Genomic DNA, 26,842 nt, shown 5'->3' on the forward strand with positions numbered 1-26,842 from the left:
AGCTCCTGTTAGTCTCGTCCCTGGATGGTGTCCAGGGACTATCCGCCAATCCAGCTTCAGACAGAGCCCGCAGGAACACGGCTGCACACAGAACAATGTTAGATACAACAATAATCACAGCAGAGAAGGTTACCTTAGACGGTAGCTGATTTCTCGGCGAGGAGGTGGAGTAATAATCCGGCTTTTTGTAGAGGACGGTGGTGATTGGTGACAGCTGGTGTCCTCTCATGCTTGAAGCCCGCACCTCCAAGCAGGGCGCCCCGCACTGGCGGTGGTGGGCCAGCAGTACCCTCCTCTTCAGCGGCCCCACACAACAATTACGCGCCACGTCATTCAGGTTGCAACATTACAGTCATATGCCGATGCACGAAAATGGCGGCACAGTTTCAGGATATGACAAAATAATGTGTGCAAGAAACTTACACTTTTAGGGTTATCTTTTACATCCATCTGGATCTTCTTTTCTGTGGTGAAATTGTGTAGAATGAACGGAGGTTTACGACCACATTTCTTCTTTCCGTCTTTGTGTGAACTCTGTGGAGCTTGCCAGTCGTGTGTTTTCAGCCAACTTTCAAGCCTATAAATTCAGTTTCGAGCATTTGAAAACAGCACAATGCGCACCTGTCACTATTGTATCGTGTCGCTTAAGGCTAAAGCCTTTGAAACAATCCCTGTAAAAGCCTTAACTTTTACAGTCGCTAATGCTACTGTTAATACAAAATTCAGGGGAGCGGTGTGAGTTTGGGAGCTCCTATTTTTGCCCCCTTTTGACCCATGCACACTTCGCTTATTATTACAGCTATGCTGGATAGTGTTTGCATTCTGCCTTCTAGTGTTCACTTTTTGAAAAATGTGCTATGACTGAAATGTTTGTTCAAATGAGCAAAAAATGTGTGCAGTCTTTTTCTAACAGTTGCAACAGTTTTGGGAGCAGTGTGTAAGCCATGAAATGTGTCCAAAATTTTGACGACAGAGTTCTGTTTTTTGTGTGCAGTCGGCTGGAGAATGTGTGTAGTCAATGTAATTTTGTGTCTTATAAATTGAGGAAAACCGTAATATAGATAATGCACACATACAGTAAACAGCACCTATTTATACAGTATGTGTGTAGTGAAAATTATCAAAGGAAGTTTAAATGTCCTTTTGGAACAGTCTGGGATGACTTCATATGTCAGAGAAGCAGCTGTCGTGGCATGCACCAGCTATGTAAAAATGGTGAAGCAAGAAAAGAAGTGCATGTGAGTCACACACGAGTCAAACAGGCTGTTTGTGGCCATTAAGGAGGAACCTGGTTGCGATCTTTTTCCTGTGTTGGTTCTCTGTTTATTAGTTGATCTGTCCAGTATTCACCAAACTTGTCTTAGAGTGTGATGTCTGGAAATGGATTTAAATGGTGTGGGTGACCTTTTGACCTTAACCCTCTAGATGTCAAATGAGAGACTATGTGTACCATATCACGCTGTGCTGCCATTATGGCAGGTTTGTGATGTCACAAAGCGTGCAGCTTAAGGAGCCTCACATCAAAGTTGCAATTTACTTTCCTCACATGCATTGTACACATTATTTTTGTTTGGAACATCTGTTTTCTAAACTAAACCATTCTTTTCTGGGCAGCAGAGGCTTGGAAGTGTAGAAGACGGTGACTGATGATAGTACAAAGAAATTCAAGAATGTCAGAACCAAGTTGGGTAAACTGCCATTTTTGTGGCCACGGCTGTTTTTCTTATCGAGGGGCTTAAAGCCGACCCTTCGCACATGATTAAGCTTTCCGTTTGGTTTGTGTTTGTGTGGACATGCTCATTGGCCTTTATTGTTCATTTTTAGAGGACTGCTTGGGAAAGAGAGGAGGGAGTCTTCTGAGCAGACCTGAGGCTTCTGCACAGGAATTACAGTGCCCCCTGTATGGCAGACATCCTCGCAGCACTGTGCATGTCTCTGTGGCTGCCACAACGAGCACAGTGCCTCAGCACACGGGCAGTGATGACATACAGGAGAAGCATGATTAAGAATCACTTTGTCTGAATGTATTTTCAGCCTTGAGGTTTTTATTTCATTTTGTTGCCATGTGTCAGTGTGTGGCACACATGCAGCAGCAGCGGCATTTATTCTGAAGCACCACATTACTTGCCAAAAACTCTCACGTCAGTAAAGAGGCAAATATTGCCACTGTGATTTGATAAATTACCAGGAGCATTTCTTTTTGCTATAAATTACTTCATAAGTTTCCAATATTTGCCATATTCACTATTCACTGTCTGTTTTTGATACTTGAAAAATATCAAAAACCATATGGTTAGATAATGATGAATTACAAAATACCAGTGAATGTTGTTTTGAATGACATTAAAATTCTACATTTTTGTATAATTTTATGTATGTAACTTATCTATAATTCATAATTATAAAAAAGATGAGATTTCCATCAGTTTTATTCCAAAGGGCTGATTTTGCTCTGTGTCCAAATCAGATCATTGGTGAAGCTACATTTTGATGGCTGTAGATTATTTATTTAAATATTATTGTGGCATTATAGTAAATGAACTGCAATTGTCGGTTGTTTCATCGTGAACACACTTTACAGCGGTTGCTCCCGCAGACTCCAGTTTTGCAATTATTATATACTTTACCAACACAAACAAGCTATGAAGATCATCTTAGGATTAACTTTATATTATACAAATAACGATTGTTCATGAGTTCAATGGTACAACTAATTCATGAGGTGAAAGATGGAAGATACCATTCGATCAATTTCAATTTATTTCAATTTATTCATTTATATAGCGCCAACTCACGACAAAGTCGCCCCAAGGTGCTTCACACAATTCATAACAACACAAATTAATTTAAAATCAAAATTAAAAGCAAGACAAGCACAATAAAAAGATAAAACACAGTAGAATAAAAATAAATTACAAAGCAAACACAAAACAAATTAAATTAATGATAAGACAGTCTAAAAAAGTGGGTCTTCAGTAAGTAAGTCCCTTCGGCTGCTCCCTTGTTTGCACTTGGGGTCGCCACAGCAAATCCAAGGTGGATCTGCATGTTGAATTGGCACAAGTTCGCCGGATGCCCTTCCTGACGCAACTCCACATTACATGGAGAAATGTGGCAGGGGTGGGATTTGAACCCGGAACCTTCTGAACTGAAACCAAGCGCATTAACCACTTGGCCAAAGTGGGTCTTCGGTCTTGATTTAAAAGTCTCCACCATGTCAGACTGCCTAATAACAGCAGGTAGATCGTTCCAAAGAGTCGGACCACGGTAAGAGAAGGCTCTATACCCCACAGACTTCTAATTCACCCTTGGAACACGCAGAAGCCCTGCGAACGCAAGGGCCGCGCAGGTATGCAGGGCTTAACCAAGTCCGTCAGGTAGGAAGGTGCCAGTCCGTGAACAGTTTTATGAACCAACAATAAAACCTTAAGATCCGATCTAGCAGAAACCGGTAGCCAATGAAGGGATGCCAGAATGGGAGTAATGTGGTCAAACCTTCTACTTTGTGTTAAAAGTCTGGCAGCAGCATTCTGTACCAATTGAAGTCCTCAAATGCTAGACTGCGGCAGGCCAGAAAATAAAGCATTACAATAATCCAGTCTGGAAGAAATAAACGCATGTATCAAAGTCTCAGCATCAGTCATAGACAGGATGGGACGAATCCTCTCCACATTTCGCAGATGGAAGAAGGCAGTCCTCATAATGTCTCTAATGTGGGGGCCAAAAGACAATGTAGGATCAAAAAGTACTCCAAGATTCCTCACTTTGTCCATATGATGCATAACACACGAACCCAAATTAAGCCCCAGCTGGTCAAAATGATGCGATGTCTGGCTGGACCAAGAACCATCATTTCAGTCTTATCAGAATTTAAGAGTAGGAAATTACTAGACAACCAACTTCTCACAGATATAAGGCAATCTTCTAAGGCTTTTATATGGGCAAGATTATCAGCAGTTACCGGCATGTACAATTGAGTATCATCAGCATAACAATGAAAGGCAATCCCGTAACGCTGCAGAATATGTCCAAGAGGCACTATACGTATAAAGTGAGAAAAGCAAGGGGCCTAACACAGACCCCTGTGGAACCCCAAATTTCATTTTACCAAGGCCAGAAGTCATGTTATTATACACAACACAGTAAGAACGACTGGACAAGTATGACGTCAGTCAAGCAAGAACACTTCCAGTAATCCCAAAGTAATTTTATGGCCTATCAAGTAAAACACGATGATCCACAGTATCAAACGCAGCACTAAGATCCAAAAGCACTAAAACCATCGTGGTGTCATTCAACAAGGCAAAGTCGAGTTGAATGGTTTATTCCAGCTTTCACTGAATTAAGCATTCATTCCACTGAAAGAATGTACAACCCCTATTCCAATGAAGCTGGGACGTTGTGTAAAATGCAAATAAAAACAGAATTCCAATGATTTGCAAATCCTCTTCAACCTAGATTCAATTAAATACACCACAAAGAAAATATATTTAATGTCCAAACTGATAGAATTTATTGTTTTTGTGCAAATATTTGCTCATTTTGAAATGGATGCCTGCAACACATTTCAAAAAAGCTGGGACAGTGGTATGTTTACCACTGTGTTACATCACCACTGCTCAAAGAACACCTTTTTGGAACATTCCACAGGTGAATAGGTTAATTGGAAACAGGTGAGTGTCATGATTGGGTATAACAGGAGCATCTCCAAAAGGGTCAGCCGTTCACAAGCAAAGATGGGGCGAGAATCACCACTTTGTGAACAACTGCATGAAAACATAGTCCAACAGTTTAAGAACAATATTTCTCAATGTGCAGTTGCAAGGAATTTAGGGTTTAAAACATCTACAGCCCATAGTATAATCAGAAGATTCAGAGAATCTGGAGAACTTTCTACACGTAAGTGGCAAGGCCGAAAACCATCATTGAATGTCTGTGACCTTGGATCCCTCAGGTGGCACTGCATTAAAAACCAACATCACTTTGTAAAGGATCTTACCGTTTGGGCTCAGGAGCACTTCAGAAAACCATTGTCAGTTAACACAGTTCGTCGCTACATCTACAAATGCAAGTTAAAACTCTACCATGCATTGCAGAAGCCATACATCAACAACATCCAGAAACGCTGACACCTTCTCTGGGCCTGAGCTAATTTGAAATGGACAGACTCAAAGTGGAAAAGTTTGCTATGGTCTGATAAGTCCACATTTCAAATTGTTTTTGGAAATCATGGACACCGTGTCCTCCAGAAAAAAGAGGAAAAAGACAATCCAGATTGTTGCAAAGTTCAAAAGCCAGCATCTGTGATGGCACCATCAATGCTGAAAGGTACATCCAGGTTTTGGAGCAACACATGCTGCCATCCAAGTAACGTCTTTTTCAATTAGCTTTTTCTGCTTATTTCAGCAAGACAATGCCAAGCAACATTCTGCACATGTTACAACAGCGTGGTTTCATAGTAAAAGAGTGCGGGTACTAGAATTCAGACTTCAATAAAAAAAAAAAAAGGACTTTGTGTAGTTTCTCAGTCTAGCCAAAAATCACACCAGCTTTTCATTTCAACAGTTTTTCATGCATCCAGACAGCTTTCAGCGGAGTGGATTTTGTGTGTGTGTGTGTGTGTGTGTGTGTGTGTGTGTGTGTGTGTGTGTGTGTTACGAGAATTAGCAGTGTCAGTTAGCTTGCTGTCCCCGCGCTCGCACACACGCAACTGGGTCGGTGCTTGTGCGTGCGTGTACTACCAAAAAAAGACTGTGTACGTCCTCATTGCAGTGAAAAAAAAAAATCACGTCAGAAATTAGTCCAGCTTTTCATTCTTTCTTCCTGCTAACAGCCTCCAGACAGCGCAGTGGATTTGTTTTGTGTGTGGGTGCGCATGCGCATTGTGTGTGTGTGCGAGCATGCGCCTGTGTGGGTGCACCTGCATGTGCGTGCACTAGCATGTGCATGCACGTGCGCATGTGTGTGCGTGTGTGCACGTGTGCAGATTGCAATGGGACCAAACGTATGGAACCAAAGTTGCACTCTGAATAGAACCAAACTGCACTCTAAATGCAATGCAACACAAATGGGACAATAATTTGTCTCATCCATATCATGTGACATACAAGCACCAGTCAAATGACAAGGATCCACTCAGCTGTTATATCATTCTGAATAACTTCTCTTAATACAGCATTTCTATCCACAAACTTTGAAAACAGTTACCAGGTTTCATTTCAGCAAAAATTACTGTGAAATACAAAGTTATTGTTCTTGTGGACTCGATCACTTTATTTTGGAGAGACTGCCTGTGGTTCTGCATTGAGTACTTAGTATGTACTAACATTGATTAAATACATGCTCCCCAGTCATTACTGTATTATGCACAAGAAGTAAGCAAATGAGTAGATATTTACAGGCCTGCAGACCCATGCATGTCACAAAAAGTTTGATTTTATGATGTCATGCATAGTCTGCTCATCTATGTTCACTATCTTTTTTGAATTTTCCCAGGAAGTTCTTCAGTTATTAGCCACCAGCTGCATCATGACTGACCCATAGTCTGTGGGGTTTCCAGGAGTTTGAACGAACCCCCAACTTCGCCCACTTTTGCCCTTGTTTTTGATTTGGTGCCTGTTCGGAGTTGAAGTGCCAGTATAAGACGTTCAGTGCATGCGTCGGTAATTCCGTCCCCATATTTACATTTATATAACGGCTGAGTGGATCCTTGTAATTTGATTGTTGCTTTGTATGTACAGATTGGTCATACCTGCACAACCCCATTCCACTACGTTATATTGATTTGACAGTGAACAGTTTTGCCCATTTTGTCTATTGACTCCTTCACTTCTTGCAGAATTATTTTTTTCTGTTACTTTTATTGTTGTTTATGCACTAATTACTTCTTACAGAAGTATTCTTTTGCTTTTCTTTTTATTGCTGTTAATGCACCAATGACTCCAGATCAAATTCCTTGTATGTGAGGACTTACTTGGCAGTAAATTTAATTCTGATTCTGATATGGTTTGGGAGATGCTGTTTTTTCCAGTCTATGTAGTACATTAGTATGAGTATTGTGATATCATCTGGATTATGACATGCTGCTTTTCGCTGATTATATAGTACACTGGTATGAATATTTGGATATTTAAAGAATTGGGGCATACTGCTTTTTGCAGACTACATAATACACTATGGATTAACCTTATAGATTGCCCTTGTGTGGCCCGTGGCCACTACAGTAACCATGAAGACCCAATTGAAACCCTGAACACGAGACTGGTAATGGGGCTCTAGTGAAACAAGAAGTCCTCAACTGCAGAGTGGGCGGAGGAGATGATGGTTTCTCACCCAATGGCTGTGAAGGAAGATGAAGGCTGCAGCAGGTCCTCGTACCCTGATCATCTAGGATTTCCCAGCCATTGGACCAGGCTAATGAGCTGTCAAATCCATGAACATGCATCTCTGGATCAACTCTGAATGTAGATTTTCTCTGCTGTGCTGCACACCACTCTTCCTACACCAATCACATGTAGAGTCTGTTAAAAACAGTGCAAGTCAAGACTGGGCCTGTTCTGTCATCTGTCCATCCACCATCCCATCTGGGAATCCATCAAGAGATGATCCTTCTCACCACCGAGGGATTGTCATGACCGTATGGATTGGGATGTACTGTTTTTATCTACTCTATACTACTCTGGGATGAGTATTTGGATGCAGTCTTTAGCAGAAGATATGAATACAGTTGGACATGTTTTTGTGTTGGACATGAATGTTGAATATATATATATATATATATATATATATATATATATATATATATAAATGTTTGATAAAATATATAGATATTAGTTACTTTATAATATTAGTTATATATTAGTTGTTTTTCCATCTGCATCAGATGCTTAAAGCGTCTGATACAATAATGCCTCACATTCACCACAATGTCAGGGTGCTGCCATACCAGGCGCTCACTAGACACCGGGAGCAATAGGGGATTAAAGACCTTGCCCATGGGCCCTTAGTGATTTTCCAGTCAGACGGGGATTTGAACCCAGGATCTTCTGGTCTCAAGCCCAACACCTTAACCACTAGACCACCACCTCCCATATTAAGCAATCAAACTGTAAATTTAATAAATAGATTTTCAGAGGTTTTGTTTTATTTTTTTTCAACCTTCCTGAAATCCTCCAACACACAGGAAATGAAGATCTATGTGCTGGACTTGAAGAAGCGGTGGTTAGACCCATACGGTGTGAGCCAGGCAGCCAGCAGGGGGTGACTGGGGGTGAACTGACTGAACTGAATTGTTTCTCCCGAGAAACTGAAATCTAAGCTTTGCTGTGGTCCCACCATCAGACTGCATGAGGGGCCTCAGCTACAATCTCAAGCTCATCTTTCAGCTTCATAGAGCCACAAAAACCTTCAAGGACTTTTGTTGCTGAGTTGGCCAAGTAAGCTTTGGGAAGATGTTTGACCCTCAGGTTACTGCTCAATTTATAAATTCAGAGACTGGTTGCCGCTTTTCTGTTACCACCTGAAAACATTGATGTACTACTTTTCTCTGGCATTCGCAAGGTTTAGCTTGATTTCCTCTGTAATTACAGCCAGACCCCTGTGGCGTGCTGTAATGTGTGAGACGTGATGTTTATGCTGGTGGTTCTGTTTTTGTTATTAGGCCATGAGGTGCAACCTATTAGAGCAGGAGTCTCCGATTTTAGGCTGGGCCACGTGTGAAGGTGGCTGTGAGCCAAACTCCGACAACACATGTTAAAAGCGTTATTTCACAAATATCTCTCTCCGCCTCAGCTTCTGTTTTAATAGGTTAGCATACAATGTGCCAACTACCATTTCTTTAGCCTTGTGGTCAATTTCAGAATAAATTGCCCCCCTAAGCCACTCACAGCGCTGCATACTGAAACTTGGCAGAGGCCTTATGAAGCCCTGCAGGGTTCCAGGGTTCAGGCCACCAACGTGGGGCGAGCCCTGGTGTCTGTGATATTTCACATTAGTGATGTGACAAAGCCGAGCTGGGAGCTTTTCCTTCACTCAGCACAGAGAGATGACAAACAGTCAACACACGGCAAACTCGAGGAGACCCAACCATGTGCTCAGGTTGTTTTAAGACCGCAGGGCTTCAGGAAGGCCACTAATTGCCATGTAAAATCCATGCTGTGATTACATACTCAGAAAATTATGATGTGTCAGCGACTTGAGACATGCAAGCAGAAAGCTGAGAAATGTGAGCTTGTAAAAATTCCAGCAAACTCACAGATGCTCTAAACATACTGGATGTGTTTTAGTCCATTATGAAAGCTCAATAAATGTTTGTGATCTACACTCGCACCTTCTGGTTGGGTGAGATGAAAAATTATCGGTGACAATAACTATGGAGTGATGAATTATATAAGGTCTTATGAGTGTGATACAGTATGCTCCTCTTATTTTATATCATAATTTGAATGTTGTTTGTTCACAGTACATCTGGAAAGTATGCACAGTCCTTCACTTTTTTCACATTTTATGTTACAGCCTTATTCCAAAATGGAGTAAATTCATTTTTTTTTTCCATCAAAATTATACTCACAACACCCCATAATGACAACAGAAAAAGGTTTTTATTAAACAAAAAAATGCAAATTTATTAAAAAAAAATAAGAAAACGTATGTACAAAAGTATTGACACCCATTGCTCGCTACTGTGTTGATGTACCTTTGGCAGCAATTACAGTCTCAAGTCCTTTTGAATATGATGCCACAAACTTGGTGCAACTATCTTTGGGCAGTTTTGCCCATTCCTTTTTGCACCACCACTCAAGCTCCATCAGGTTGGATGGGGAGCATCAGTGCACAGCCATTTTAGATCTCTCCAGGGATGTTCAATTGGATTCAGGTGTGGGCTCTGGCTGGGCCACTCAAGGACATTTACAGAGTTGTCCTGAAGCCACTTTTTTGATATCTTGGCTGTGTGCTTAGGGTCATTGTCCTGCTGAAAGATGAACCATCACCCCAGTCTGAGGTCAAGAGCACTCTGCATCAGGTTTTCAGGCTTGCTCACAGGGGGTCGTTTTGACCGTTGGGGTTTTACATAATTATTGTATGGCCTTGCCTTACAATATAAAGCGCCTTGGGGCAACTGTTTGTTGTGATTTGGCGCTATATAAAAAAATTGATTGATTGATTGATTGATGTCTCTGTACATTGCTGCATTCATCTTTCCCTCAATCCTGACTCGACTCCCAGTTCCTGCTGCTGAAAAACATCCCCACAGCATGATGCTGCCACCACCATGCTTCACTGGTAGGGATGGTGCCTGGTTTCCTCCAAACATGATGCCTGTCATTCATACCATAGAGTTCAATATTTGTCTCATCAGACCAGTGAATTTCTCATGGATTGAGAGACCTTCAGGTGGCTTTTGGCAAACTGCAGGCAGGCTGCCATGTTCCTTAGAGTCTGGCCACTCTACTATACAGGCCTGATTGTTGGATTGCTGCTGGATCTGAACTTCTTACATTTAGAGATGATGGAGGCCACAGTGCTAACTGGGACTTACAAAGCAGCAGAAATGTTTCTTGTACCCTTCCCCAGATTTGTGCTCCAACACAACATTGTGTTGGAGGTCTACAGATAATTCCTTTGACTTCATGCTTGGTTGGTGCTCTGACATGCACTGTCAACTGTGGGACCCTATATGTAGATGGGTGTGCCTTTCCAAATCATGTCCAATCAATTAAATTTACCCCAGGTGGACTCCAATTAAGCTGTAGAAACCTTTCAAGGATGATCAGTGCACTGTAATCCCGAACAAGTTAGGAAAACATAAAAATATTGAGGCAATCAATTGCCACAAAATTTTTGAGTTCATAAACAACTCCAATTCCAATGAAGTTGGGACGTTGTGTAAAATGTAAATAAAAACAGAATACAATGATTTGCAAATCCTCTTCAACCTATATTGATTTGAATACACCACAAAGACAAGATATTTAATGTTCAAACTGATATACTTGTTTGTTTTTGTGCAAATATTTGCTCATTTTGAAATGGATGCCTGAAACATGTTTCAAAAAAGTTGGGACGGGACAACAAAAGACTGGGAAAGAACACCTAATTTGAAACAGGTGAATGTCATGATTGGGTATAAAAGGAGAATCCCCAAAAGGCTCAGCCGTTCACAAGCGAACATTGGGTGAGGATCACCACATTCTGAACAACTGCGTGAAAAAATAGTCCAACAGTTTAAGAACAATATTTCTCAACATTCAATTGCAAGGAATTTAGGGATTCCTTTATCTACATTCCATAATATAATCAGAAGATTCAGAAAATCTGGAGAACTTTCTACACGTAAGCGGCAAGGCAGAAAACTAACATTGAATGCCCGTGACCTTCGATCCCTCAGGCGGCACTGCGTTAAAAACTGACATCATTGTGTAAAGGATCTTACCGCGTGGGCTCAGGAACACTTCAGAAAACCATTGTCAGTTAACACAGTTCATCGCTACATCTACAAATGCAAGTTAAAACTCTAACATGCAAAGCAAAAGCCATACATCAACAACATCCACAAACGCCGCCACCTTCTCTGGGCCCGAGCTCATTTGAAATGGACAGACGCAAAGTGGAAAAGTGGTGCTGTGGTCTGATGAGTCCACGTTTCAAATTGTTTTTTGAAATCATGGATGTTGTCTCCTCTGGACAAAGAGGAAATAAGAACTCCAGATTTGTTACCCAGCACAAAGTTCAAAAGCCAACATCTGTGATGATATGGCAGTGTGTTGGTGCCCATGGCATGGATAACTTACCCATCTGTGATGGCATCATCAATTCTGAAAGGTACATCCAGGTTTTGGAGCAACACATGCTGCCATCCAAGCAACGTCTTTTTCAGGGACGTCCCTGCTTATTTCAGCAAGGCAGTGCCAAGCCACATTCTGCACGTGTTACAACAGTGTGGCTTCGTAGTAAGTCTAGTACCCACACTTTTCGTAGAGTGTGGGTACTAGACTGGCCCTGTCTGCAGTCCAGACCTGTCGTCCATTGAAAATGTGTGGCGCATTATGAAGCGCAAAATGCTGACAACGGAGACCCCGCACTGTTGAACAACTGAAGTCGTACATCAAGTAAGAATGGGAAACAATTCCACCTACAAAGTTTCAAACAATTAGTGTCCTCAGTTCCCAAATGCTATTGAGTGTTGTTAGAAGGAAATTGAACATTTAGAAACATAAGCTTCTCTGAGTGAACATCTACATCCACGTGGGGTCAGTGGGTTTTCGTTGGTGATGTCATTAGCGATTTCACCAGTGAAAAAAGGGGAAAACTTTTTTTGCACCAGCCAGAGGTGTCAAAAGAGGCAGACAGATATTACGTGCGCATGAAGGCAGGGCACATCCAATATACGCATCCAAATACGTGAGTCTGTTAACACTGTATTCATCATTTGATTCAAAATTCAAACCACTTTATTCATCCCTAAAGGGCAATTAATATCACACCCAATTATCTCAGACAAATACAGCAATTAATGCACAGTTACTACTAGTTGAACGTAATAATGGCACACATCAGAATTAAAACACCGCACATACACATTGGTTGTTTAGGTACGCTAAATTTTAAGACAGTCCATCATCTGAACTGAGGCAATATGAGTGTGTGTGGTGGGGGTGGTGGTTGCAGTAGTCTCCCACGCGGCCGCGAGCTTGGGGAAGCAGCAGAGCAGAGGCTTGGGGGGGGGGGGGGGGGGTTAGGGTCAGAGACACAAGGGTGTCATGCAGATGAGTTTATATCAGTTATTGTCCGTGTGTGCATAATGTCTGGAGTTGCCTTGACAATATCTGTCGGGGAGGCAGAAAGATAAGAGGGGGAGCCGAATGGTTCACCAAGGCCTTAGAGATTTGACCAAATCCCATTCATGAGTGGTCTCCGATATCTTCCTTTGCAAGGTGGACAGTTGCTCCGAGTTTTCCAACTTGCATCTGAGTTCAAGAGTTAATGCAGTCTGAGATTGTTCCACATTACCCACCTCATTAATCATGATGGACAGGTGAGGGGTCGTGGTTCTGGTAGCAGCGGTCTTGGCACTACAATAAAACCAAATATAAAAAAATCTTCGACATCCTCCACCAAGAGTTGAGTCAAGCATGTGACACGCCAATTCTCCCAGGCGTCGAGAACATAGCCCGCAGGGTAGGTTCCATCTGGGCACGCAGGGACCCCTAGGCCTGATGTCCTTGTTGAAAAAATGGTGTCAATAGCATTCAGAGACCAGCTGATCAATTCCATGGTTAATTCAATATAGTTTGAAGAATTCATAGTCTGGTGAAGTAGGGATTTTGAAGATTGGAGCAGAGATAGAGAAACACAGAGAGGAGAGAGGAGGACGAGATGCGACTGCCCTCGCTGAAGTCCCAGCTCGAAAAAGCACAGCCAATTGTTGGGAAAGGCATAACCAAAGGGAAACTTGTAGTTTTTTGTTGCATCTGTAATTGTTCTAAGCAGAGAAGAGAAAGAATGGAAAAACCTCCTGTTGCCGTGCTGGCCGAAGTGATCACTCAGCTCGGGGCTTCACGCATTAGCTGTGCAGTTTTCTTTTCCACCAAAGCCAAAGGGAAAGTTGTGGTTTTGTTTGAGATTGTAATTGTTCCGAGCAGAGAGCGAAAGAGTGAGAAAACCTCTCGTTCACATGTGCGTGCTGGACAAAGTGATCGCATGGAGCAATGCTTCACACATTAACATCATAATTCAGAAAAAAGCCTGATGAAAATTATTAATTATTATTCAGGTTTTACTGGGTCCTCTCAACAAAATTAAAAACTGATATGTGGGTTGAAGTTTGCACTTTCAATAAACATTCAAACTGAAACTGAGGATTTTGATGGGAGGACTGCTTAATTCGGTCAAGTGACACATAACACACACGTCTCCACGATTCTAGAGGGTTGATTCTTTTAAGTTGTGCTTAAGTTGCGCTTTGAAGTTTTGCTTATTTAATATACAAGTAGTTCAATTCAAAATTTTGAGTTTAATTTACTCAAAAAGCACAACCATGTTACACAGACTTGAAATATTTAAGCAAGTAGGATGTTTTCTCCAAACTTTCAGTTTGCACAATTTAATCTTTTTAATTAATTTGAACATTCAGGTTTACAGTGTGCGAACAGGATGCATCAGAGCTCAATTTTCATTTTCATGGCATTCATCCTTTTAGCACTGTGAGCTGATGGGTGGGTCAGAGGTCAGAAATCTCTTATTTCTTTTGTTTTTAATCAAGGTGTTTTGTAAGACTGCAGTCACTATCTCATCAATCAGGCTCTGAAAACAGAAGGCTTGCAAATTGTTCTCTTAATTTGGAGCACGCACTAAAAGTTACTTTGTCAGTTTGCTGCTTTAACCTTTGCCAGGATGTTATTTGTCTGTAGTCACAGGCCGGGTACTGTGCATGTTCTGTTATTAGAAGGTGAAAACAAAAGATGATTTAAAACTATTTCCTGAGCAAATACTCTGTGAAAGTGATGCAAGTGGCATGGACAGATGTAATTCAAGAAGGAGTTGCTTGAGCGTTTCAAATCAGAGCCCTTTGGTGGACACTGGTCCCATGAATCATTCAATACCACTCTTCTCACTTCCTGCACCTACACAGCAACATTGCCAGTGACAAATAAACACTTTTTCTTTTAAGTGTTAATGTTAACACAGACCAATTTATGTTAAGACTTTTGAAACTCAAACAGCATATTTATATTATGGTCAGTAGTATTTGGAACGCGTATGTGTCCATTTTGGCTTTTTGTATTTCATGTAACATCTATTTACAGATGTATGGTGCATCTGGAAACTATTTACAGCGCTTCACTTTTTCCACATTTTGTTATGCTACAGTCTTATTCCAAAATATAGCAAATGTATTTTTTTTCCCTCAAAATTCTACTCACAACACCCCATTATGACAACGTGAAAAAAAGGTTTTTTTTGGGGGGGGGGGGGGTTAAGTTAGCTAATTTATTTAACCCTCTGGGGTCCGAGGGCATTTTTGAACAGTTCACTCGCCTGGCATAAATGATTTATTATTGCTGTTAAAAGCTCACCCTGCATCCCACAATCAAGTGGTATATCGGTTTTTTTTTTTCTGGACAACCTGTATTTTCAGAATATATATGCCATAGTAGTGTTTTATAAGTGTAATAAAGGTTTACAATCAGAAATAAGAAAAGAAAAAAATAAAGCGAAAAATAATTTTCACACATATTTATTCAAAACACACAGCAATCTAATATAAACAACTATTTTGACACTTTATAAAGGTACGTTGAGGTCTTGTACAAAGAATGTACAAAAATAAACATTCTAAAATAAATTCAAATGCACATTTTGAACAATATATACAAAATGGTCTGTGCATTTTGTCTTTATGCCACATCTCAAAGCAATTTCTGTCTGCTATTACACAAAGCTTACAACACAAACTTTTTACCTAAAGCCCCTTTCACATTGGCATATTCGTAGAGCTGCTCATTGCAGCGTATCGTCTATGCTGAGTTGAGCCCACTTTTAGCAGCTCTACGTCAGGTTTTTTCTCCCTGCGCAGCAGTATGTTGAGGGCTATGCGCGTAGGATGGAAGAATTGAACATGTTGAATTTTCCTTTGGCGTAGAGCTCTGGACACAGTTTGAAGCAGGTCTGCGCAGCACAGCGTTACTTCAGGCAAGTCTGTGCAACACTGCACTTCTGTACACAACCAAAAACAGTGCGTCAGCTGGAGAACATGAGAACATGAGCACTCAGCCCACAGCACCTGTGTGTTCAGAACAGGGAATCGAACCTCAACTTAGAAATCCAGAAACACAACAGAAACAACAGGTCGGTCACTCACTCTCTCTCACGCGCGTGCTCTCCCTCACTCTCACTCTGTCTCCCTCTCTCCCTGTCTCTCTCTCTCTCTCTCTGTCTGATCGAACCTGTGACTTTAAAATAAAAGAGCACTCGCTGCATGTCAGTGTGATCATCAAACGCCCTGATCGATCAGTCTGATCAAAGCTGAAAAGAACTACGACTCTTTAAAATAAACGCGCACTCGCTGCATGTCGGTGCGATCATCCGACGCCCTGATCGACCAGTCTGATCAAAGCTGAAAAGAGCTGCGACTGTTTAAAATAACGCGCACATCGCTGCATGCCGGTGCGATCATCAGACGCCCTGATCGATCAGTCTGATCAAAGATGAAAAGAGCTGTGACTCTTTAAAATAAACGCGCACTCGCTGCATGCCAGTGCGATCATCAGAGGCCCTGATCGATCAGTCTGATCAAAGCTGAAAAGAGCTGCAACTCTTTAAAATAAACGCGAACTCGCTGCATGCCGGTGCGATCATCAGAGAGTATTTAAATGAAACACAACACTGCAATGAGCAGCTCTATGAATACGCCAATGTGAAAGTGGCTTAAATGGAGTTTGACTCTCTCTTGGAATGTGTTTCAGCATGTGAACAACCTCTCTTCACAGTTTGAGGCCCTGTTAACACCCCCCGCCCCCCCTTCATTCAAATGCGTAATTGGCACTTTACGAGTGAGAGCGAGAGAGGCTTATTCAACAATATTCCCTGGCCAACTAAGTGAATCATTTCTCTCAGTGGCAATCTTCGATCGACCGCGTGAGGTTGTAAGAGACCCTCTTATGCTGATCTCCATTCATATGCACAACGCTGCGCTTTTACGCATAGAGCCAGCAGCCAGGGGCTATTCAGACAGCATTCACATGCCACAGAGTAACACATTACACCTAGAAACGATCTTTGGGATACCATATGAGACTGTTCTGCCCTACAATTGGATATTGGAAAACCATGTGACAGTGAACCAATTCTGATTGGACACTCACATTGCGCACATCATCACACAGCTTCTATGAGGAGTACAAAGATGGTGGATGGCTGGCTGAAAGTCTGCAGAGTTAACTTTTCAGCAAAAAAGTAAGTTTCTATCTTATATCGTTAAAAGGTTATTTATAATTTAGTAAAACATGTACCTAGCCATCGTATACAACGGTGTCAGCCCCAGAGGGTTAAAAAAGAAGAAGAAGAAATCACATGTACATAAGTATTCACACATTTTGCTCAATACTTTGGCTCCTTTGACAGCAATTGCAGCCTCAAGTCTTCTTGAAAATGATTCCCCAAGCTTGGTGCACCTATCTTTGGGCAGTTTGCCCATTCCTCTTTGCAGCACCTCTCAAGCTCCATCAGGTTGGATGGGGCGCTTCGGTGCACAGACATTTTCAGATCTCTCCAGATGTTCAATCAGATTCAGGTCTGGACTCTGGCTGGGCCACTCACGGACATTCACATAGTAGTCCTGAAGCCACTCTTTTGATATCTTAGCTGTGTGCTTAACTGTTGCAGAATTAGAACATTTTTTATGCCCCAAAAACTTAATTAATAATAATTAATAATTGGAATTACAAACTGGGTGTTTGTATATATCCAAAAGTGAGGAATTTCAGATTTAGTGGGTCTGCTCCATGTATTGTTGTTCAGCTCCATGTCTTCCTCTGCCCCAGAATGAGGCCTGAACTCCGATGTTGCAGACCAAATGGTCCCCCCCTTAAAATTTGGTCCGCCAGGCCTTCACTGCGGGTGCGTCATTAGCCGCGGTTCACCGATTATCACGGCATTTCTGCTTAAAACTGCACTCTAATCATCTATCTCAGCGACAGATATTTGAAGCTTTTTGTACAACAATCATTTCCACATAAATTCAGCATTACTTCATCATAAAAGACAGAGGAAGCAATCAGAGTGCCACAACTCCATGAGCTGCTAGCTGATGCATTCACTGCACCGCCCTCATTTCAAAGCATCACCAATTATCGCTTAATTTCTACTTAAAATGGCCTCATTTCTTCTTAAAACTGACTTTAGAATGATTTAAGATTAATCCATTAGGGTGAAGAGAGACCGTCTCAGACGAGCTGCTGAGCTCCGAAATGACGCATGTGCAGTGACGGCAGGATGGACAAATTTTTTGGGGACCGTTCAGTCGGCAACACCGGCTCCTCCATACGGTTCTGCACGCTGTCACGGTTTGATCGATACCATCAAGTCCTCAGTACTCCCTCGGTTCGGCGTCACTCCGAAAAGTAGCTGAAAAAAGATTTGTTCTGCTACTGTTTTTTAAGCTTTTGTTGTGGTTCTACAGATGCAAATCCAAGATTGTAATCGCTCAGCTTTTCAAGTTGTGGAAAAAGCTAGAGTGTGACGTAGAAAGCCCCCCCCGCAGCGTCCAACATGACATCACTGACGCGTTGGTGGGCGTTAACTGCCGCGTCTGACTCTTCCTGTGTGAAAGGCCCATTATTTAGTTTAGTTGTGTATTGTTGTTCAGATAGTGAGTACAAATACAGGAAATTCTGCTCCCCATTTATCCCATTGTGACAATATTAGAACTTCTGTAAAATGTTACAAAAACATAAGATTTTTTAAAACACTTCATTTTCAGCCCCAAAGGCCTAATTACAACAACATCTGAATGGTTGAAATTTATTTATTTTAGTATGTGTTTTTCTATATTTGGGTTTTACATGTTCACTGTCCTGCTGAAAGATGAACAGTCACCCCAGTCTGATGTCAAGGGCGCTCTGGAGCAGGTTTTCATCCAGGATGTCTCTGTACATTGCAGCATTCATTGTTCCGTCAGTCCTGACTGGTCTCCCAGTTCCTGCAACTGAAAGACATCTCGACAGCATGATGCTGCCACCACCATGTTTCACTGTAGGGATGGTGCCTGTTTTCCACCAAACATGATGCCTGGCATCTTTGTCTTATCAAACCAGAGAATGTTGTTTCTCATGGTCTGAGTGTCCTTCAGGTGCCTTTTGGCAAACTCCAGGTGGGCTGCCGTGTACCTTTTACAAAGGAGTTTTGGCTTCTGTCTGGTCACTCAACCATACAGGCCTGATTGGTGGATTGGTGCAGGGATGGTTGTACTTCTGGAAGGTTCTCCTTTCTCAACAGAGGAAGGCTGAAGCTCTGACAGAGTGAGCATTGGGTTCTTGGTCACCTCCCTGACGAAGGCACTTCTCCCCCAATCATTCAGTTTAGATGAGCAGCCAGCTCTCGGACGAGTCCTGGTGGATCCAAACTTTTTTCATTTACAGATGATGGAGGCCATTGTGCTCATTGGGACCTTCAAAGCAGCAGAAATGTTTCTGTGCTCTTTCCCAGATTGGTGCCTCTAGACGATCCTGTCTCAGAGGTCTACAGAAAATTCCTTTGACTTCAGGCTTGGTTGGTGCTCTGACATGCACTGTTAACTGTGGAACCTTATATGTAGACAGGTGTGTGCCTTTCCAAATCATGTCCAATCAACTGAATTTACCCCAGGTGGACTCCAGTGGTGCAGCACAGTATTGTTTGAACCCCTGCATGATATCGCAGGATTTGACCACCTCCGGAGACAGCCTACACAAACACACCATCACTTCTAATGGAAAAATGGTGTATTGTTTTGTTTTCGGGATGCAATCACCGAAGCAGTCACGGAATGTGTCATTTCTTAGGCTCCCAGTGGAGAAGGGAAGATGAGGCAAAAGGGAGAGATTGTTTCAGTAAGTGTTGGCCTACACACTTTGACATAGTAGCTCCGGTCTCTCGTCTGCACAACCGCCTCGACATGTTTGAGCTCTGGGTCAATAACTGCAACACATCTCACTTTCCACCGCTTCTTCACTTTTTCTTTGCATTTTCACTTTCTTTGCGGTGTAATTTGCCCAAAAACTCAGAGAAACTGCCCTGTTTCTGGTGGGGTCCGATGAGGGCTGTTCCTGGATCATCATATTTTAACCCTTTAGCACCCGCCCTCAAACAAGACTATGTGCCCAATTCAGCTGTAGAAACATATCAAGGATGATCAGTGGAATTTTGAACTTCATAGCAAAGGCTATGAATACTTATGTAAATGTGATTTCTTAGTTTTTTTTTATTATTATTATTTTTAATAAATTTACAAAAATCTATATTTTTCCACATTGCCATTATGGGAAATTGTGTGTAGAACTTTCCACATGAGAAAGTTATCACCTTTTCGCATGTTTTTGCATGATTTTGTGTCTCTACCTCCTTTCCACCAGTCGCGTGTCAGTGAGATTCTAGCCTATTAATCAAGTAGATTGCAACAAATGGATGTTACACTGCTGTCTGTACTGGGCAAGGCACTTGCAAGGGTGATTTTAAGAGCATTCAGGTTGACCAACTTGCTGGACAGTAATCACATCAGCCTGGCTTTATGCTCAAGAAATCAACGATTCACGTTATCTTATCTCTGCGACTACTCACTGAATTCAGATCTGACTATTGGCAGTGCTTCTTTGGAGCCATTTTCAAGTATTTGATACAGTTGACTGTGCTGCTCTCTGTGACACCTTGAGAATTGCAGGATCCCCAATATGTTGATGGACAAGTTTCCTTGTTTCCCTCTTCATCCAAAAATGAGATACCATGTACAACCCCAATTCCAATGAAGCTGGGACGTTGTGTAAAATGTAAATAAAAACAGAATACAATGATTGCAAATCCTCTTCAACCTATATTCAGTTGAATACACCACAAAGACAAGATATTTAATGTTCAAACTGATAAACTTTATTGTTTTTGTGCAAATATTGCTCATTTTAAATGGGATACCTGCAACATGTTTCAAAAAAGCTGGGACAGTGGAATGTTTACCACTGTGTTACTCAGAGAAGCTTAAGAACAATGTTTCTAAATGTTGAATTTCCTTCTAACAACACTCAATAAGCATTTGGGAACTGAAGACACTAATTGTTGAAGCTTTGTAGGTGGAATTCTTTCCCATTTTTGCTTGATGTACAACTTCAGTTGTTCAACAGTCCGGGGTCTCCGTTGTCATATTTTGCGCTTCCTAATGTGCCACACATTTTCAATGGTCTGGACTGCAGTCAGGCCAGTCGAGTACCTGCACTCTTTTACTATGAATCTACTCTATTGTAACACATACAGAATGTGGCTTGGCATTGTCTTGCTGAAATAAGCAGGGACATCCCTGAAAAAGACGTTGCCTGGATGGCAGCATCCAAGCAACGTTGCTCCAAAACCTGGATGTACCTTTCAGCATTGATGGTGTCATCACAGATGTGTAAGTTGCCCATGTCAATGGCACTAACACACCCCCATACCATCACAGATGCTGACTTTTGAACTTTGCGCTGGTAACAATCTGGATGGTCTTTTTCCTCTTTGTCCGAAGGACATGACGTCCATGATTTCCAAAAACAATTTGAAACGTGGACTCATCAGACCACAGCACACTTTTCCACTTTGTGTGTCCATTTCAAATGAGCTTGGGCCCTGAGAAGGCGGTGGTGTTTCTGGTTGTTGTTGACGTATGGCTTTTTGCTTTGCATGTTAGAGTTTAACTTGCACTTGTAGATGTAGCGACGAACTGTGTTAACTGACAATGGTTTTCTGAAGTGTTCCTGAGCCCACATGGTAAGATCCTTTACACAATGTCAGTTTTTAATGCATTGCCACCTCAGGGATCGAAGGTCACGGGCATTCAGTGTTGGTTTTCAGCCTTACCACTTGTGTAGAAAGTTCTCCAGATTCTCTGAATCTTCTGATTATATTATGGACTGTAGATGATGGAATCCCTAAATTCCTTGCAATTGAACGCTGAGAAACATTAAACTGTTGGACTATTTTTTCACGCAGTTGTTCACAAAGTGGTGATCTGCACCCCATCTTTACTTGTGAATGGCTGAGCCTTTTGGGGATGCTCCTTTTATACCCAATCATGACACTCACAATTAAGACCCTTTTCTAGACCATCACCTCCCCTTTTTTAAGGGGAGGTGATGGTCTAGTGGTTAAGGTGTTGGGCTTGAGTCCAGAAGATCATGGGTTCAAATCCCCGCCTGACTGGAAAATCACTAAAGGCCCTTGGGCAAGGCCTTTAATCCCCTATTTCTCCCAGTGTGTAGTGAGCACCTTGTATGGCAGCACCTTGACATCGGGGTGAATGTGAGGCATAATTGTAAAGCGCTTTGAGCATCTGATGCAGATGGAAAAGCGCTATATAAATGCAGTCCATTTACCTTTTACCATTTCCACAACACACGACTAACACTACTCGCCTCGGCTCTACTTGGTTTGGTTCCAGGCGCATCTTTTTCCACTACAAACAAAACCTCCTCTACGTGGGCGGGGTCAGCAGAGCAAACTGCAGTGATGTTTTATTTGTGACACAAACATAAACAATGGCGGACTCCGTGTGTTTACTGCTCTGTGAGTTTTAAGAGAAAGCTGCTGGTGGCGAGACGAAACACGCTTGAAAAGTTCAAAAGACTTTGGGAATTCATACAACAAAATGAAGACAAAGACGAGACGATATGAGCTGCTCGAGACGAAGAATGACGGTCAGTTAATCGTTAGCTTCCTGTGTAGTTAGCTTCCTGTGTAGCTCGTAAATAAGTAATAACTGCAGGCTGTCGCGATTTAACGCCTTCAGTCACACTTTGCTCCATTTTGTTTTGACATCAGTCACTTGATCTGTAAATTAAGACGTGTTTGTGGGAGTTTGTACGTTTACTGACGTTCATGCACAAAATGTTGATTCGGTTTTAATGACCGTTAATAACGTTGTCACTGAACTCAGGCTTAAAACACATTAAAAACGATTTTAATGTTCAACTGACAGATTTAAATATGAAATCTAATAAGATCATTATTAAAGGAGTCATATTGTGCAGAAAGAATCAGCCTCCAAACTCCCACAATTCTGTTTTTATAGACATTCTATATAATACAGCCTTTTATTGTCATTGTACACATATATATATATTTGTCTGCATTTAACCTATCCAAATTACAGTTAGACAGTTCTCCAAATTTAAGATCAATTTGCAGCTTGTTTAATACCTGCTTGATGTGCAACAGAAATAACCCAGATCTTTTTTTTTTTTACCAGATTATTAAATGCCCCAAACACACAGATCTGAGTTTTTTTTTTAAATATACCTGCAATTAAATGATTAATTTAGATTAACTAATCACAAACCCTGTAATCAATTACATTATTTTTTTAGGATCTGGACGGAAGACTTTGGAAAGTTTGAGTTTTTGAGCATGGGAAAGGGCTGATATTTCGATTTCAAAAGTGGCAATAATAATAATAATAATAATAATAATAAAACAACGCAATTACAATAGGGTCCTCGTAGGACGTTGCCTACTCGGGCCTTAATAATATAATAATAATAATAATAATAAACAGCGCAATTACAATAGGGTCCTCATAGGACGTTGCCTACTCGGCCCTAATAATATAATAATAATAATAATAATAATAAACAGCGCAATTACAATAGGGTCCTCGTAGGACTTTTTCCTACTCGGGCCCTAAATATACATTACACACACACACACACACACACACACACACACACACACACATATATATATATATATATATATATATATATATATATATATATATATATATATATATATATACGTCCGCACGTCTTTCATTAAAAAAAAATCTCCTTTACAGTGGAATATCTGGATAAAAATGCTGAAACCGACTTCTTCTGAACTTCTCTGTTCTCTCACGACGTCCTGGATCAATAGAGCCTGAAATGTGGAGGTTTCAGCTTGAACAGGCTGACGACGGCGGCTGAGAGCGCTGAGCGACGTCTCGCACTGTGGGAAGTCCTTAAAGCGACAGTATCACCTCAAAATCTCTCATCAGCCGTTAAAATTTTCACTGAAAACCACCTTAATTTTTCGAACCGTGTCCACTTCGATGTGTCTCACAGGTTTAGAAAAAATTTTGATCAAACAAAGCGCCAGTCTCTCAGCAACTTCTCAGACAAAGGAATTCCGACGAGGGGCTGGACGACTCCTCCCACAAGGAGTGCTCACAGGCGAATGACGTCACCGACAGGCGTGGAAAAACTCACGCATGCGCACAAGGGTTCAAGCGTGTCTGACGTAAAAACATATGAATGAAATCCATATAGTTTTTGAAAAAAATAAAAAGGACCGTTACTTTATTGACAGCCCTCGTATATGCAGAGTGACTCCCCCCCCAAAAAAACCCCACACGAATTGTAATGAAATCCCACCAAAAAAAAAACCCTTCAGTCTCTGTCGGATCATTCAAAGCTATGTGATGTGAGACATTTATTCTTTCAGTGATGACACGTTTCTGTGTGGTGCTGGACGTTGAGACAGTTGTTGAAGCTGGTGGTCGAACCCTCCTCGCTTATGCAACTGGATTCTTCAGCAAAACACAAAATGGCCACATGGCAAAAAAAAAAAAAAAAATCACAGTAATGGCATGAAATTAGTCAAATGTACACATTTGTTGTCTTGCTGACTTTAGGTGTTTTTCGGTCAGAACCTACTAGTTTAAAGCAGAGCATGGAGTTAGCTAGCTCGCTAGTTAGCAATCAGCTAGCTCACTGTGTCCGCATACATGATGTTACTTTAACACAAGTTTAGACTCAAAATCTTAATTTGTTAAAGTGTGCTTCTCACCAATGGGATAAGTAACTTTAAATGGTGCTTTCAAGCAGATGGCAGACAACGTCACAAAAACACTTACCATCCGTTGCTTCCAACAACACCGTGGCCGAGTTGCGGTCATCCTGCCTCCCGTTGTTCAGCGGTCGGTGTCCGTAAACAACGTTCCTGTGGTCGACCCGTTTTCCAGCCCTTATGGTCCGTCCGAGTCTGGCCGTTGTGGTTCTGTAATCACTTTTACGCTTTTTCAGCTGTTTTTCCAGCCCTTATGGTCCGTCCAAGTCTGGCCGTTGTGGTTCTGTAATCACTTTTACGCTTTTTCAGCTGTTTTTTGCGTTGCTGTAATGTCCGGTACCTGTGAGCGGCCAAAGATTGGGAGATTTTCTCATTTCAGATCGCTTCATCCACCTCTCCGTATTCTCTCCTCTGCCACCAAACACAGAAACGTCTGCAACTCATCCACGAACCACGGTGTGGGTTTGTGCCAGTAAAAAAAAAAACTTGCCGTGAAATTAAAGAAAAGGACGATAGCTGTAACACCACTGTGAGTATTTAAAAATGGCGGGTTTGATTCTCGTCTCGGATGGCGTGCTCATGACTTGTCCAGTGCCGAAATTCTCTGACCAATCAGTGGCCTGCAGCCTGTTGACATCACATTTTAGTATCGGCTCGGCTCGCTTGGAACCGCTCCTGAGCAGGTACCAAAAAAAGCACCTGGTACCAGGTACTAACCCTAATGGAAAAGCAAAAAACCGAGTAGAGGCAAGCCGAGTAGTGCTACTTTTGTGTTGTGGAAAAGGGCCTTTAGTGTCCTCAGTTCCCAAACACTTATTGAGTGTTGTTAGAAGGAAAGGTGATGAAACACAGTGGTAAACATTCCATTGTCTCAGCTTTTTTGAAATGTGTTGAGGCATCCATTTCAAAATGAGCAAATATTTGCACAAAAACAATAAAGTTTGTCAGTTTGAACATTAAATATCTTGTCTTTGTGGTGTATTCAATATATTATTTACATTTCACACAACATCCTAACTTCATTGGAATTGGCGTTGTATTCCGGCATTCCTCACGGATTTGTTGGGTAGATGTACCATGTACTGTGAAGTGTGTTTCTTGATGTCAGTGCATTGTATCTGCTTCTTTCAGCACATTCATATAATTTACAGTTAACAAATTAACTTCATTTTTACATTGTGTGGAGAGTTTCAGCCCTTTTTCTACCTTTTTGTCTTGGTATTGTAACTGCTTTTGTTTATATATAATTTTTTCACATTTATCAGCAGAACAGTTTTTTTTTACATGTCAAACATCACAAGGGTGGGTGGCCAAGTAGTCAGTGCACTTGGTTTCAGAGCAGGTTCCCACTTCAAACCCTACCCCTGCCACATTTCTCCATGTAATGTGGAGTTGCATCAGGAAGGGAATCCAGCATAAAACTTGCACCAAATCAACATGCAGATCCACTTTAGATTTGGTGAGATGACCCCGAGTGACAACAAGGGAGCAGCCGAAGGGACTTACTAAACATCATAATCACGTCTGTGTTATCTTAAATCAGTATCCCCTTGATTGCTGATCTAATGTCTGCCAGGTAGAGTTATATGACGCTAGAGTATTTAAAAAGCACTTTAAAGTTATCTGCACAAATATTGACATTTTATAATCTATACCTTACTCTTTATTCTGTATTGACAGAAAAATATACTTCACTGTAATGTGTTTGGTTCTTTTATTGTGGTGAGTGATCTCAAAAAGAATTTCACAGGAAACAGACTTCAAAGTTTAGATGTATTGAGAAAGATCCTACACTGTACAGTCATCTGCAGTGCTTGGATCTTTTTCCAGATCACATGCAAACACCTGGAACAAAAGAGCCCAGATTTCCTTTGTCCTCTAACGTTGTTCCTCCAGCCGGCCCCGTGTGGGTGGCTCTTAGACTGTCATGAATCAGCATCTATGTGATTGGCTGCAAAAGCAAAGTAGGCGGTTATAGGCAGGTGTCTGCTCACGTTGCTTCCGGTTTATGTAAAAATCTTATAGTGTGTGTCTGCGTGCCTTGTATTAAATCAGAGTGTTCCATTGTACTGATTATTTTCCAAATAGATGTAAATACTTTGGTTTTATCAATTAAACTTCTATAAAAAAAAGATGAGATGGATTTATCAATTAGACAAATGCAAAAAGATCAGATAGTTTTACCAAATACAAAGACATTATGTGTGTCAGCCATTTTGAAAAGCAGTTAGGTCAAGCTCAGATAAGTTACAAGGACATTTTGTGTTATGCATCGTGGAACACTCTTACAATTGGTTTAGATGAA

The 26,842-nt window shown here is 41.4% G+C and overlaps 1 protein-coding gene across 1 annotated transcript in view; it reads left to right on the plus strand.

The window, feature by feature from the left end:
- The window catches only part of LOC117522995 (collagen alpha-1(XIII) chain-like), a 407,773-nt gene that overhangs the window by 170,790 nt on the left and 210,141 nt on the right, over positions 1 to 26,842 (plus strand). The gene's annotated exons all lie outside the window — the stretch shown is intronic.

The sequence above is a fragment of the Thalassophryne amazonica genome, chromosome 13, assembly GCF_902500255.1.
Source record: "Thalassophryne amazonica chromosome 13, fThaAma1.1, whole genome shotgun sequence".
Taxonomy (NCBI): domain Eukaryota; kingdom Metazoa; phylum Chordata; class Actinopteri; order Batrachoidiformes; family Batrachoididae; genus Thalassophryne; species Thalassophryne amazonica.